General features: G+C 35.5%; 1 non-coding gene across 1 annotated transcript; it reads right to left on the bottom strand.

The window, feature by feature from the left end:
- Nucleotides 1–11991: 11991 nt before the first annotated feature.
- LOC128032091 (small nucleolar RNA R71) lies at nucleotides 11992–12098 on the bottom strand. The gene has a single exon (XR_008188221.1). It is a non-coding gene; the product is annotated as a small nucleolar RNA R71 (small nucleolar RNA).
- Nucleotides 12099–15873: the final 3775 nt, after the last annotated feature.

Genomic DNA, 15873 nt, shown 5'->3' with positions numbered 1-15873 from the left:
ATAATTCAATTAAAAACATATAAACATGATTTAATTACACGAACTTACCTTGATGAGTAAATATAGATACGAAGGAGACTAATCCGAGACTTTATCTTTGCCCCGATCTAAAGCCGTACGAGGTCTGTCTTGATCTTTACGGATAAATTTAGCTCAAATCAATATGTATCCTATTCAATTTAACGCAAAATCATAGTTTAGCAAAATTACCATTTCCCCCTATACTTTTAATTTCTTTACAATTTAGTCCCTAGCTCATAAAAATGGAAATTCATGTAATTCCACCATTACCCACTATAGTCGAATATCAATTAAGTCCTTAGCAAGCACTATATTTCATTTATTTCACAATTTCACCCTGGAAAAATTTATATTTTTCAATTTAATCCCTATTTGACAATTTCACCCAAAATCACTTAACAAAAATTGTTTATCTAACAACAACTAATCATTTTCTTCCATAAATCATCAAAATCAACCTATATTCTCTCATGGAAAAACTCTAATCTTTTAACAAGCTTACAAATTAGTCCCTTGGATAGCTAGATTAAGCTACAACGATCCCGAAAACATAAGAATCATTAAAAATGGGAAAAAAAACCATACCAATCAAGCAAGGATAGGTTGCCGAATGTAAAAGCTCAACAATGGCTTCCCAAGACCTAATTCTTAGATGAAGATGGAGAATAAAAGATGATACTTGGTTTTTTTATTATATTAATCATTAATTACCAATTTACTTAATTAACCTTTAAATACATTAAATTTTACACAAATGCCAAGCCATCAAATTCCATTATCTTCATTAGTGGTCTAATTACCATATAAGGACTCTTACTTTAAGGTTCTATAGCTATTTAATACCTTTAGCTACTAGAACTCAACTTTTTCACTTTATGTGATTTAGTTCTTTTTATCAAATTGAGCATGTAAACGGTAAAATTTCTTAACGAAATTTTTATATAGTACTACTATCATTTAGTAGGTAATAAAATAGTAATAAAATAAATTTTTGACTTCAAATTTGTGGTCCCAAAACCACTAGGAAAAGGGTACTTATTCTTAATCGTGACATTATTCAACTGTCAATAATCTATACACAGGTGCATAGATCCATCCTTCCTTTTAATGAACAAGATGACACACTAGGTTTAATGAAGCCTTTGTTCAATAAATCTTGTAGTTGTTCCTTTAATTCTTTAAGTTCTACCGACACCATCCTATAAGGTGTGCATGATATAGGAGCTATTCCAGGTCCCAATTCTATTGAAAATTCTATCTCTCTATATTTAGGCACACCATGGAGTTCGTTAAGGAACACATTCATAAATTCTATTACTACCGACGCATGGCTGACTTCGCTCCTAGACTCGGGTGTGTCCATGATATATGCCAAGTAGGAATCAACGCCCTGAATAATCAATTTCTTGGCGAACACCGCAAAAATAATCATATCCACCTATTTTGACTTTTTCATAAATAATAATATTTCTTTTCCCTTCGAGCTTACCAAACGCATGCTTCTAGACCGAAAATCAACCATAGCCTTATGCCTAGTTAACCAGTCCAGTCCCGATATAGCATCGAACTCATGAAAGCTTAATAGTAGCAAATATGCTAAAAATACATACTCGCCCACAACTAAAGGACAATTCCTTATTAACTTGTTCACTACAGTGCTTTGCCCCAAGAGATTCGTTACCAATATATTGATCTTAAAACATTCTACCTTGAGACTTAGACCCTTTATGACTTTAGTGCATATGTAAGAATGAGTAGGTCCAGGTTCAATCAATGCATAAAATTACTAGTGATGACCTCTGGCAAGTTCGCTCTTCCTTGGCTTTCATCACGTAGGCCTGTGCTGACACGCCAAAACTCATTCTACCAATTTTTTTCCTCTATGACTATTGGATCGAGCTGGACTTAATTTCCATTTCTGAACTACTTTCTTGTTGGTATTTCTGTGGGATTCTAACTGATTGTTCTGTGGTGTGCTCAAACTTTGCCGGGCAATCTTTAATCACATGGTCTCTAGACCCACGGTTGAAACAAGCCCTTAACTTTTTTTTGCACTCACCTCCATGATTCCTACCATAGAAGTTACAATCCCCTTTCTCCATTCGATAACCACTAAAACTAGCCATAGATGCAGCTGGCCTAAAGGATCCCTCATGCCTGGAAAAGGGTGATTGTTTGGTTTCTTAAAGTCCGAGGAAGGTGGAGGACATGATCTTCCTCTCTTCATTCTTTCTTTCTCATAATTCTTTCTTTTGTTCTTAAGGATCGACTCCATCTTATAAGCTACAGACATTATTTCAGAGAGGGTCTTACATTGAGAGGATGCCACCAAGGGGTGAAGTTCATCTCTAAGTCCCCACTCGAATTTATCACACATGTCTTTTCCTTATGGAAATATACCTTTGTTGTACCTATTCGGCTGCATGAATTCACGCTCATATTCCAGGATAGAAATTCTACCTTATTTTAGATACAGGAAGTCCTTTATTTGTTTGACGAACTTTGGGTCAATATACTTATCATGGAACTTTTCTAAAAAGAATTTTCAATCAAACAGATGCTCAGGGGAAACACTAAACACATTTTCCTACCATTGGTACACTTCTCCTTCCAGCAAAGATATAGTGCATCAGAGGTTATCCTCTTCATTACACTTTAGCACCTTAATAACCCTTCCTAATTGAGACAACCACTGATCCGTCGTAGTGGGGTCATCTCCTTTATCTCTCAGAAATTATTTTGCTTCTCTTTTCCAAATCTCTTGGATAGGATCAGACTTAGGGGGAGTTTTAACAAGTGCTGGGGCAGGTGCATGTACTACTAAATGCACTTCTTCAAAGTGTGGTTGAGGACGATGTTGCTGTTGTTAAGGCTACTAGGGATGTTGCTACAGTTGTGGTTGTTGTTTTGTGGTGGCTATTATTATAATTTACTCCCCATGAATTGCTCAAATAGTTGAGTCATCACGACATAAAACATGTTTCTAAATGCATTTCCAGCATTCCTGACATTATTATTATTGACTATAGTAGCCTATTTTTGGGTAGGGAAATGGCTTTCCATATCCTCACCAGTCGCTTCTCTTGAACTTTTAGACATTCTTCTTATTTTGCTACAAAAGAGAAATTATCTTAATACAAATCACTAAAGACTAAGCCAGAGGTGTACTATGCATGATAGGGTATGACACTACTTTCAGTTCATCTGAGATCGACTTAAACCTAGGCTCTGATACTAAAAACTTGTAGTACCCCATTCTCGACCCTTAAGGAGGATCCAGGAATGGTGCATTACGGCTTTAAAGTCTTCTCCTTTTAGAAATGTAATTGGTGGAACCTCATGTTACAAAATAGTTAAGAATATGCTATAGTAGTAATATATAAAACATTTAAGCTTAAGGACCCAAAAACTTTTAAAACAAAAAACTTTATTATAAATATTTAAGGAAATAACATAGTTTGACAAATACTTTTTTTGTTTCAAAATATTGTTCTTTAAATTTCAAGCCTTGTCCCCACCCTCATTTGTCATGCATAATACAAAATCACTAGAAGCCTCACACAATATGTATCCTCTAGCGTAGTCATTGAAGGTTCCTTTATTTCTTCAATGGTCCTAAGAAGGGAAGATAAACAGAGCAAGTATATAAAACATTTAAGCTTAAGAACCCAAAACTTTTAAAACATAAAAATTCTTTGTAAAGATTTAAGGAAAGAACACAGTTTGACGAATGCATTTTTAGTTACAACATATTGTTCTTCAAATTTCAAGCCTTGTTGCCACCTTCATTTGTCATGTATAATACAAAAACACTAGAAGCCTCACACAGTATGTATCCTCTGACGTAGCCATTGAAGATTTTTTTATTTCTTCGGTGGTCCTAAGAAGGGAAGATAAAATAAGTAAGTTCATAGAACTTAGTGAGTTCTAGAATGAACATTAGGATATCTATACGTAACATAGACAAAAGGACAAGAAACAAATGAATGATATGATTCTGAATATGGACTATGGTTTTGGATAACACGAAGAATGTTGTCTGTATTACTACATAGGCGTAGTGTGCACGCCAAATGAATAGTGATTGACGTATTGTCTAGCTATGTTGGTATTCACCAACTGACGAATTATGTGGTTGTGCTAAGATGGAAAGGCTTACTTGAACTGTATAGGATTATTGAATTTTATACCTTTGGAACTCACTAAGTTCTTTAAACTTACTTAATTACCTTTCCTTATCATGCCTAATAATGAAGCAAAGGAACATCCAAAGATTATGCCAGAGGATAAAGAACTGCTGTCAGAATTCTATGTATTTTGTACTATGTATGGCATGGGGGTGTCGTCATGACAATGTCTTTTTGAAGAATGAACTTTGTATATTCGAGCTTATGCTTTTGAAATCTTAGATCTAATGAAAATTTAGTAAAGCTATTACATTTCATAATATGCCTAAATTTATACAGCTTCGATTGATTAATATTTCATGCCTCTTATATAGATATATATATGTACATAAGTAATGGTGTAGTGTAATTGGTGGTTTTCGCCCAACATGGTTTTAAAAAATAGTGATTTTAAAGTAGTGATGTGTCATTCCTGGATCCTCCTTAAGGATCAGGTTTGGGGCATTACAAAATAACATACTGGACTGACCTGTCATGATTATGTTTTTTTGATTATTATGTAATAGTCACAAATATTAGTCATAGTGATAACTATGTATATGATCATCAGACTTAAAATCATCATTGTCTCATCATTGTGAGTTTTATATTTTGATACAGTCAAATGTCTACCATAATAGGTTGTGCTATAAAGGCTGATGTTGGATATACAACAATCCATGTAGTGGGATATTATTCATCAAGATAGAATTTATCTCTTCTACATAATGAGAGTAACATCTTGGGCCACTTGATGGAGTGAGACTAGAAATGCATGGCCATGCTCAAATAAATTGATATGAGATATCACACTTATTTTTTTATTGTTAGTCTACTCAGAATATCAAGAAATATGAGATTGAAATATACAAGTGTGACTATACCATGACTTGTGTCCAATGTAGATATAAAGGATAAAAGGGTATAATACATGAAAAGTTTATAACAGAAATTTTATGTCGAATCACGACTTCTTGTAACTTGGGTAGCAATGATGTATTGCTAGATTCCACTTATTTCTTGTAACATTAGAAATGTTCTAGTACTACTGCTAACGTTACAAGAACCTATGAGGTCACACCCTATGGTTAAAATGAACAGACTTCATGCAAATATGTTGGTTGTTTACCCTCCTACAAACATCTTTGGCAAATTGTATCGCCTAACGGATAGTATCGTCTAGCGGACTGTATTGCATGATGGATAGTATCATCTGGCGGATAGTATCAATTGGCGAATAGTATCTCCTGGTGGATAGTATCACCTAGCGAATACAATTCACAACTACTTTCTAGAGTTAATATTTATGGAAGTTGATATTCTTTTGGAAAGAATATAAAATTTTAATACCTTCCATGATTTTTTTCTAAAAGTAAAAGGGAATTATTTGGTTTAGGTGATTAATAAAAGGAAAAAAGTGATCCTTGATGGTAAGTGTGGAAGTGAGAAAATTCAAAAGGTCTAGTAGCCAATTTTTGAATTCTCTTTGGAAAAAGTTTAAAGAGTTTTGTTGTTTGTGCTTAACTGAGTGCACTACGTAGAGTCTGAAATGATTCTATTGAGGATTAGAATTGACACCTTGAAGGAAATCATATCTCTAAATGTTTATCTTTAACTTCTTTTCAACCCAATTCGTTCTTCATACATGAGTCCTTGGTTGATGATCACCTAAATAATTTTTCTGCTGCACTATGGGGCGTATCAGTGATCCAACAATTAGAATGTTAGGCAGGTTGTTTTTATTTTAGATTGATTGTAATTTATGTGTTTGTGTGTTGATTATGCGAAGTAACAGCTCACGAAGGAGCATCAACAAGCAGAGAAAAATGCAAGCAGAAGTTTACCTAGGTTCGACAAAGCTAGCATAGGTGAGTGAACATGTATACTGCTATTGAGCAATATTTCGAGTGGTAAGAGGAGCTTAGGTTGACTAAACACCTATCTTAAGTTCTCGGGGTAAGTGTTTCTATATATGCGAAGCTTGTTATAATTATACGAACCACACTATATATGCGAACCTATGCTATGTGTGAACTATGTTGTTATGCGAACCTATACTATATGTGCAAACCCTACCATTTATGCAAACCATAATATATGTGTGAACCCTATTATATATGTGATAATTCTTGAAAAGAGTTATATTTCAAGCCTTTAGATTTTGTTAATCATTCGTAATTGAGGAAATTTAGTTGCATTTTAGGAAATTATATTAGTATTTTTATAAAATTGCATCATGAAGCTTGGATTGTTCTTTCAATGTCACTACATGTTACTTTTACTTATGGGAGGAAATGAATTGTGTGTTGTTTATAGTTGGTGCAGAAAGGAGTAAAAGAAATGAATGAGTGAAGTTTTGTCATGATAAAAGGTTGGATAGATTGCCAGCACAAATGCCATGGCAATTTCAGGAAGATGTTGACTTAGCTGTCAATCCATGTCACTCTTAGCCAGCTGTACTTGTACTAGAAATATCCACCTAAAAAAGAGGGAGAAAAGACTGTGTGCTGAGAGAGGGACCAACCCTATAAAAAGAAAGAAGAGAAAGAGAGGAAGGAGGCAGTTTTTCCTCTCACACAATTTCTCGTGGGAGATCTAAAGATGCAAGGAAAGAGGGTAGCAGCTAAGGAATAGAGCAACAACACAATGAAGAAGGAGAAGCATTCAACCCTGGGCTTCATAAAATATTGCAGCACTGGAGTTGAGGGCTAGATTGGCGAAAGTTTCTTGAAGTTCTTCCTTCATTATCTTAATTGATTTCTGTGAATTTTAACTGTGGAAATTTTTTGTTGAATGATACTTTCATTTTGGATTTTAATTTTCAACTCATGAGCTAATCTCATCGGGTTGGGATTACTGGATGAATTTTGAGTTCTTTTAATGGCCAATGCATTATCCTGATTAGATTTATTATTTCATTCGATTTACGCTATTTTAAAATGTATGCATCCAGTCTCTAGACATAGATGAATGTATGGTATGTCCATAAACTTGATTTAATTCTAAAAAGTTTAGATGAGTTGGATTGTGATCAAATGGTACAAGTGAGTATTCCATAGAATAGTCGTAACACGCTAGACATAGAGATGCACTTTGTACAGAGAAAGGAAGAAACAGTGTTGGGTATCCTTCTTAAGGCTTGTAGACATGCAAAGCCTTAGGTAGGGTTGCTTGAAGTCTGACTCTCAAAAGAAGTAGACTATCTTAGATTTAATTTGAATAATAGATTGGTTAAGATTTTCCCATGGCATTATTGTGTTATGAGGAAAGAATCTTAGTAATCCCAACCTTCCCATTCAACAGCGTAGATCCTCTCAACTTTGTCTCTGTATCTTTGCCACAGCCTGATTCATATAGTTTATAGTAATAACGTAACTAAATTAATCCTATCCGATCCCTGAGGAGACGATCTTACTTACTACTTTATTACTTGATTCGAAATGTACACTTTCACATTCACATACTATATTCACACGCGACAATATGCGAACTACACTGGAAGTGGGAACCATACTATATATGTGAACCATGTTATTGTATGACCTATATTCTATATATGCCAGCTCTATTAAATTGCAAATTGTGCTATTGTATGAGCTCTGTTGAATTGCAAACCATACCATGTGCGAGCTCTGCTAAATTATGAGTCCTATTATATTTTGTACTATGAACGTGTTAAAAATGATATGTTGGCATTGTGAGCACTTGAAACCATTGGATATCATTGGTATGCCATAGGATTGTGAGTACTCACATTCATATTATGATAGGGCAATGTAACCCGAAGATTGTGTTAGAGAGATAAGTGAATGTAGAGGATAGCTCCATTCACCGAAGAAAATGGGGTGTCTTTCGAGAGTGTGAGCACTTGTGCTACACTTATTGGAGACAGTGTAGGACTATTAGATTCATTTGGTGTGTTTGGAAATCTGTTTATTCAATGCATATAAATTATGATTATGTTTCACAGTAAAATATTACCAATATATAAGTATGATGTGCTATGAGTATTTTATTTGTATGAACTGTCCTATTTGTACGAATTGTATATTATGCAAACTGCTTATTCATGCAAGCCGTTATGTTACATGTGAGCTATTATTTCATGCAAACTATAACAATATGCAAACTATTATAGTATGCACACTTTTAATCTAATTCACGTGTTTATTTGTAGTATGTTTGAGCACTCACTGAGCTTCAATAAGCTTACACTCCTTACATGTACCTTGCAGAAAAATAGCTCGTAGGATAAGTTGCGAAGTGTACTTTTTCGAGTGGTTCATTAAAAGGTAAATTTCTTAAGTATGTGCTTATTTCCAAACCCCAATAAAGATGGCAATGTGGGAATGTTCTAAGGGACTAGATTCAGATTTAGATTTAGACTTTAAGTAAATTTTGATGGGTTGTAAATGGACATTATGGACAGCTAATTTTGGATTTTGGATCTTTTATAACCTTATGATTGAATGATTGAATGTTTGGATTATAATGGTATGATGATTTTTTTTGATAAATTGATCGACTAACAAGTATATGTAGACTATGGAGTTTGCCATGGTATAAGGTATTGCTTTAAATCTTAAGATTGTTTAAATAAATGTGATGACTTAGTATGCATGAAAAATAGGTTGTGACATGTTATAACGATTCCTGCGAACTATCTAATTGTTGCACGAATGGGTAGGTAAAAACATGTTAGGGGTCGCAAGAGTAAGGACTTTGCAAGATGAAAAAGGGGTTGTAATGTAGAAACAATAAATAGAATGTAAGGTAAAATGAATTATGCGAGGGGTAGAGTTCGCTAGAACAGGGTTCACCAAATTTAAAGGGTTTTCATATAAAAAAATAGGAGATCACAGTTGGACTATTCACTAATGAAGCTATCAATTAGACGATGTGGAATTGCTAGAGTTCGTCGGAAGTAGGGGTTCACTAAAGATAGGGGTTTGTCAGTAGTAAGGGTTCGCAGGTTAGTTTGCGAGCTAGGGGTTCGCAGAGTTGATTGTGAGTTGCTTAAACCACCTTATGTGTTCACTACGAGATGGGGTCATGGGAACTGAATGTTTGGTTTTCCTGAATTGTTTTGTTGTTGGTTTAGAAAGGCATGGGTTAGGTTATTTTTAATATGTGGTTAGAGATGTATGATTTTAAGGTTTCTATATAATGTTGAAATTAATTGTGAGGTGTATTTGGTTGGTTGGTGTGCTTTGTAGAGGTTTAATAGAAAGCCACTTCGATGGCTAATGTGACGTTCGAAATTCAGGTTAAACCATCCCGACCAGGTTTGGGGTGCCACAATTATAACCTGTGACATAATTGGGGTGTAACAAGTTTTACTAATAGGGTCACTACCTTTGGTGGACAGGGACAACATGAATTATTTGACTATATTGGAAAACCCCTAAGTTTTACTTCCTCACATTTCCGTCTGGGTTTCATAAAGCATACTCCTCTAACGAGGAGAAACTGGTTGTTGTGCATAACCACCATCAACTAGGGCCCCAGTTATTCTCCATTCTTTGACAACATAACCTTTGTAACCTTGAAGTCCTAGCTACACTTTAACCTGAGACGGTATAATCACCACCAACTTGGACCTTGAGTTGCAAAGTGATTCATGTTTCTCAAGTGGTGGCACCATACTTACACGACAGGTAAAATTTGTAGGATATTGAGCTCCATGACATCGCTGTGAACCCAAACACAACTTAAAACTATGACTATGTCTCTCGCAAAACGTGAGAGAAATATATCTTTAAACTTGAAACTTTTAACATACAAGAAAAAAGAAAAAAATAATTAAGGATACTAAATTAGGGGGATAACATGCATTTATATAGGGGATAGGAATGGGTAAAAAGGGAAATTTATTATCCTAGAAATCTCAGGTTGAAGGGACTCAGAGGCAGCAGAAATCAAGTTGACCTGAGGTTGAAAGAGCGAGAGAGAAAACACTCCTTGCAGGAGGCATTTTCATCTGACATGGTAGTTTAAATGCTTCCTCCTGGACACATTTTTTGGCCACATGTCAATGGAAAATGCATTCTGTAGGAAGCATTTTCACTGCGTTGTTAGATGAAAACACCTCCTGTAGGGAGTATTTTCTCTTTGTTCATTTCAACCTTAGGCAAACTTTGATTGCTTTTGCCTCTGAACCCCTGCAACCTAGGATAAAAAAATTCCCTTTTACTGAAAAACACCTTTGCGGAGGAGCATTTTCTCCCCATACAAAATAGCTCTATAGAAAGAACTCAATAAATGCCTTTGATTTTCCATACCTAGCTTCAAAGCAGATTGTTTATCTGAAGGATACTTGTATTAGGAGTAATTGTTGTTGTCGTCAAAGCAAAGGTAATTCGTTAAATTATGTATAGGTTTAGGATTTTGGGTGATGAGTACTCTATTTTTTTTACTATTTTCTTAATTTTAAACATGTGGAATATGCTATTTTGAAGAATATTAGCAGATGAGTCAGAGCTCTTATCCATTCAATGGTTAAATTTGTAAGACCAAAATTGGGCCCGTTTTTGTATCAGCACAATCTGAAGATCTTGCATTCAACCAGACCATAACATTAAAAGATCTTCGGACAAGGATTAGGTGCAAAGTGGGTTTTTGGAGAAGAATTTTGAGCCTCAAATGTACATATCTTTCTTCATTAGAACCCGCTAGATATGCCATTTTTTATATTAATAGGGACAATGATCTAAAGTAGATGATCGAATCCCATTGCTCTCGTGGGAATTGTGTACTATAATTGTATGCTGACTTCGTCGAGGACGAAGGTGGCCCAAGCTCAATAACATCGTGTCCACCAAATCCCACGCCAGATCAAGAAGCTGAAATTCCTACCATACGGTTGTGCGGCGGATTCATATCATTGCTTCAAAGCTCATACCAAGACCTGCTGAAATCATCATCAATGGCAAGACATTCTTCATTTTTTCCCCTCAATTACTAGGGTGGAGGACAATTAGGGGTATTTGGTCACGGGACCTATGACACTCGCATGACATTTTGTCAGTGCCTTTGATTTTAACTTTGGCACGCCGATGTTCAACACGAGTAACACTTAAGCGAGCACACCATCAAGTTGTTGGGGTGGATCAAATAGAAGTGATTTTGGGGTTGACATCAGATTTACAAGAATGGATGATCTACTCCCAAAAACCTAGACCGACGAGGGCACATCCAACCCTGGACTTGCAATCAAGGTTGATACGAAGAGGGAGAAAAGAACGAAGAGGACGAAGAAACATATAATGATGTTTCAAATTACCTGTAGACCGTGGAATTGAGCGAACATTTAGACAGAGAAGATGTGAGAGGTTTACTCAAAGACAAGCCGAGATGGATCTTGGAAACCAAAATGATGGACAAGGTAATGAATTCAATCATGTGCACGACCCAATCCTTATTGCTAATGATAAGGATTCGTGCCATAAGACAATATGATGTGCCACTATTCAATAAATTAAATTCGGGAATTAAGAGGATAGATATTGAGGCACCCCAATTTGAATTGAAACCAGTGATGTTTCAAATGCTCCAAACGGTGGGGCAGTTTAGTGGTATGCCCATAGAAGATCCACATCTTCACCTTTGATTATTCATGGAGGTGAGTGATTCGTTTAAGATAGCTGGTGTGACTGAAGATGCGTTAAGATTGAATATATTTCCATACTCATTGCAGGATCAAGGATGAGCATGGCTGAATTTGTTGCCACCAAGTTGAATATCTACTTGGAAAGAATAAGCAAAAATGTTTTCGGTATAGTATTTTCCACCAAGCAAAAACGTAATATTGTGAAATGAGATAACTACTTTTCAACAATTGGATGGCGAGTCCTTATACAAGGTGTGGGAGAGATTCAAGGAATCGCTTTGTAAGTGTCCTCATCATGGGTTTCCTCATTGTATCTAACTGGACATGTTTTATAATGGTCTCAACACACATACAAGATTAATGGTAGATGTTTCTACGAATGGTGCAATTTTGTCTAAGTCTTATAACGAGGCTTACGAGATCATCGAAAGGATAGCTAGTAACAATTACTAATGGCTGACAAATCGAGCAATTTTTAGAAGATGAGTAGCTGGAGTGCATGAAATGGACACACTGACTTCACTCTTTGCTCAGGTATCTTCTATTTCTTCAATGTTAAAACGGTTTACCATTAATGGTTTGAATAATTTTGCAACTCAATCACCAAGTCAGTATGATGTTGTTTCATGTGTGTATTTTGGGGATGGTCATTCTTTTGAGAATTTTCCTTCGAACCTCAAGTCTATTTGTTATGTAAAGAATCAGTATCAAAGTAGAAGTAGACAAGGACTACAATCCAACTTCTACAATCCATCATGGCAAAATCATCCAAACTTTTCCTAGAGTAACCAAGGAAATGGACCAAACAATCATATGCAGCATAGACCCGACCAATCCCAAGGGTTTACTCAACAAACTCCAAAACCATCTCAAGTTAAGTCATCAAATAGTTTGGAGGACTTGTTGAAGGTGTACATTGCAAAAAATGAAGCTTTGATCTAAAGTTAAGCAGTAATACAAAAAATTCTAGAAAACTAGATGGGTCAGTTAGTTACTAAGCTTCGTAGTAGACCACCAGGAACCTTGCCAACCAACACATAAAATCCAAGAATTTTTGGTAAGTAACATTGCGTGGTGGTTGCATTACGAAGTGGTAAGATTTTGGAACCCAAAGAAGTTGTGGTTGAAAATGAGCCAATTGAAAAGGAGGAAAGTCAACCAGTAGTTGAAGTTCCTACACCAGAAAAGTTGGATGCTAAAAGACCTGATGAGGTAAATCCTAAACTAGTGAATTCTAAAAAGCTAACACCTTCTTTTGTAGATTTGCCTCCTCAGAAATGTTGTCCATTTTAACCTAAAGTTCTATATCCTTAAAGACTCCAGTAGCAGAAGCAGAAACCAGAGGTGAAATTCAAAAAGTTCTTAGATGTTCTAAAGCAACTGCACATAAACATCCCATTGGTGGAGGCTTTAGATAAAATGCCCAACTACGTGAAGTTTATGAAGGATATTTTGTCCAAGAAGAACAGGCTTAGTGAGTATGAGACTGTTGGTTTGACGAAGGAGTGCAGTGCATTCTTACCGAACAAGATACCTCTGAAATTGAAATACCCTAGAAGTTTTACGATACCTTGTAACATCAGAGAATCTTATTGCGGTAAAGCTTTGTGCGACCTTGGAGCAAGCATCAACTTGATGCCCAAATCTATTTTCAAATTGTTTGGCAATACGTGAAGTAAGACCCACTACTGTGACACTTCAACTTGCGGATTAATCTTTAGCATATCCCGAGGGAAAGATTGGGGATGTTTTGGTAAAAGTAGATAAGTTTATTTTTCCTACTGACCTCATTGTGTTAGATTTTGACGTAGATAAGGAAGTTCCGATCATCCTTGGGAGACCTTTCCTAGCTATGGGAAGAATGTTGATAGATGTGCAAAAAGGAAAACTCATAATGAGAGTTCAAGACGACCAGGTAACATTTAACGTTCTGAAGGCCATGAAATTTCCCGATCCGATGTAGGAATGTCAAGTAATGAAGGAATTAGAAACCTTAGTTTCTATGGAATGGGAGAGAAATTTTGAAGAAGACCTTTGGAAGATGAAAAAGGTAATGAAAACATGGCTTTCATGGAAGCCAATCTGAGGAGTTATGTTCAAACCCTGCTGTTCAAACCACTAGAGTTGGAAATTCGGGAATTTACACAACCCAAGTTGTCAATTGTGAAACCACCTAAGCTTGAACTAAAGGTACTTCCGACCCATTTAAAATATGTTTATTTAGGTAACTATTCTACTTTTCCTTTGATTATTTTAGTAGAACTGATAGAACATCAAGAGGAACAACTTATTTTTGTCTTAAAGAAATTTAAAAAGGCAATTGGTTGGACCATAGCCGGCATACGACGTATAAGCCCTTCCTTCTGAATGCATAAGACTATTTTAGAGGAAGGTGAGCTAGATAGAATCGATGGGCAAATGAGACTTAACCCTATCATGAAAGAGGTAGTACGAAAGGAAGTGATCAAATGGTTAGATGCGAGAATTATCTACCCCATCTCATATAGTTTTTGGGTAAGTCCGATAAAATGTGTACCAAAGAAAGGTGGGATCACAATTTTCGAGAGTAAACGTAATGAGTTAATCCCAACAAGAACTATCACAAGTTGAAGAATCTGTATTAACTACAGAAAATTGAACAAAGCCCCGGAATACCAACAAAAAACTACTTTTACCTACGTGTACGGTACATTTGCTTTTCGACGAATGCCTTTTAGCTTATGTAATCCACCTGCCACATTTCAGTGATGTATGATCGCAATTTTCACTGATATGGTTGAAAATTTTGTTGAGATTTTCATGGATGATTTTTTTGTTTTTGGTAACACCTATAATGTTTGTTTGAGTAATTTGGCTAAGGTACTAAAAAGATGCGATGAGACGAATCTTGTCTTTAATTGGGAGAAATGTCATTTTATGGTTAATGAGGGAATTGTCTTAGGACATAAAATTTCCAAGAACAAAATTGAAGTGGATAAAGCAAAGTTAGACGTAATTGAAAGATTACCACCTCCAGCTAGTGTGAAAGGAGTTAGAAGTTTCTTAGGCCATACTGGTTTTTATCATAGATTTATCAAAGATTTTTCAAAATTTTCTAAACCTTTGTGTATGCTTTTAGAAAAAGATATTATTTTTTATTTTAACAAAGCATGTTTAGAAGCTTTTGAAGAATTAAAAACCGGTTAATCTCAGCCTCAATAATTGTTACACCTGATTGGAACTTACATTTTTAGTTGATGTGTGATGCAAGCGATTTCACTATTGTAGTTGTGATGGTCGAAGAAGAAACAATGTGTTTCATCCTATCTATTATGCAAGTAGAACTTTGACAGGAGCCTAGCACAATTATACAGTAACTGAAAAAAACTCTTTGCTATAGTTTTTGCTTTTAACAAGTTTCATTCATATCTTATAAGTACCAAAGTTACAGTCTTTTCGATCATGCGACCATTAAGTATTTACTCGTGAAGAAAGATGTTAAATTGAGGCTAAATCATTGGATACTTTTACTCCAAGAATTTGACCTTGAGGTCCAAGACAAAAAAAAGTGTTGAAAATCAAGTAGCTGATCATCTGTCGAGGCTGGAACAAAATGAGGTAACTTCTTCACTTGTTCCAATTAATGAGAATTTTCTTGATGAGCATATCTTCGAGGTAATTCAAATTCATGAAACACCTTGGTTTGCTTATTTTTCCAATTATTTAGGATGTGAAATAATTCTTCGAGAAATGACATACCAACAAAGGAAGAAATTCCTTCATGATAGTCGGTATTATTTCTGGGAGGATCCGTTTTTGTTTAAACAATGTGCAGATAAAATAATCAGGAAGTACGTATCTGGAAGTGAGATTGATGAAATTTTGTGCCACTACCATTCATCTTTAAGTGGGGGACACTTTGGTGGTCTCACACTGCAGTAAAGATTTTACAAGCAGGATTCTTTTGGCCTACAGTGTTTAAGGATGCGTATACATGTGTGAAAAACTATTATAGATGCCAAAGAATAGGAAACATATCAATGAGGAACGAATATATGTGAAAATAGTGTTTAGAGGTTGAACTATTCGACGTATGGG

Source organism: Gossypium raimondii, chromosome 8 (assembly GCF_025698545.1).
Source record: "Gossypium raimondii isolate GPD5lz chromosome 8, ASM2569854v1, whole genome shotgun sequence".
Taxonomy (NCBI): domain Eukaryota; kingdom Viridiplantae; phylum Streptophyta; class Magnoliopsida; order Malvales; family Malvaceae; genus Gossypium; species Gossypium raimondii.
The sequence above is the reverse complement of the archived record's forward strand: the minus strand, read 5'-3'. Positions and strand labels throughout refer to the sequence as shown.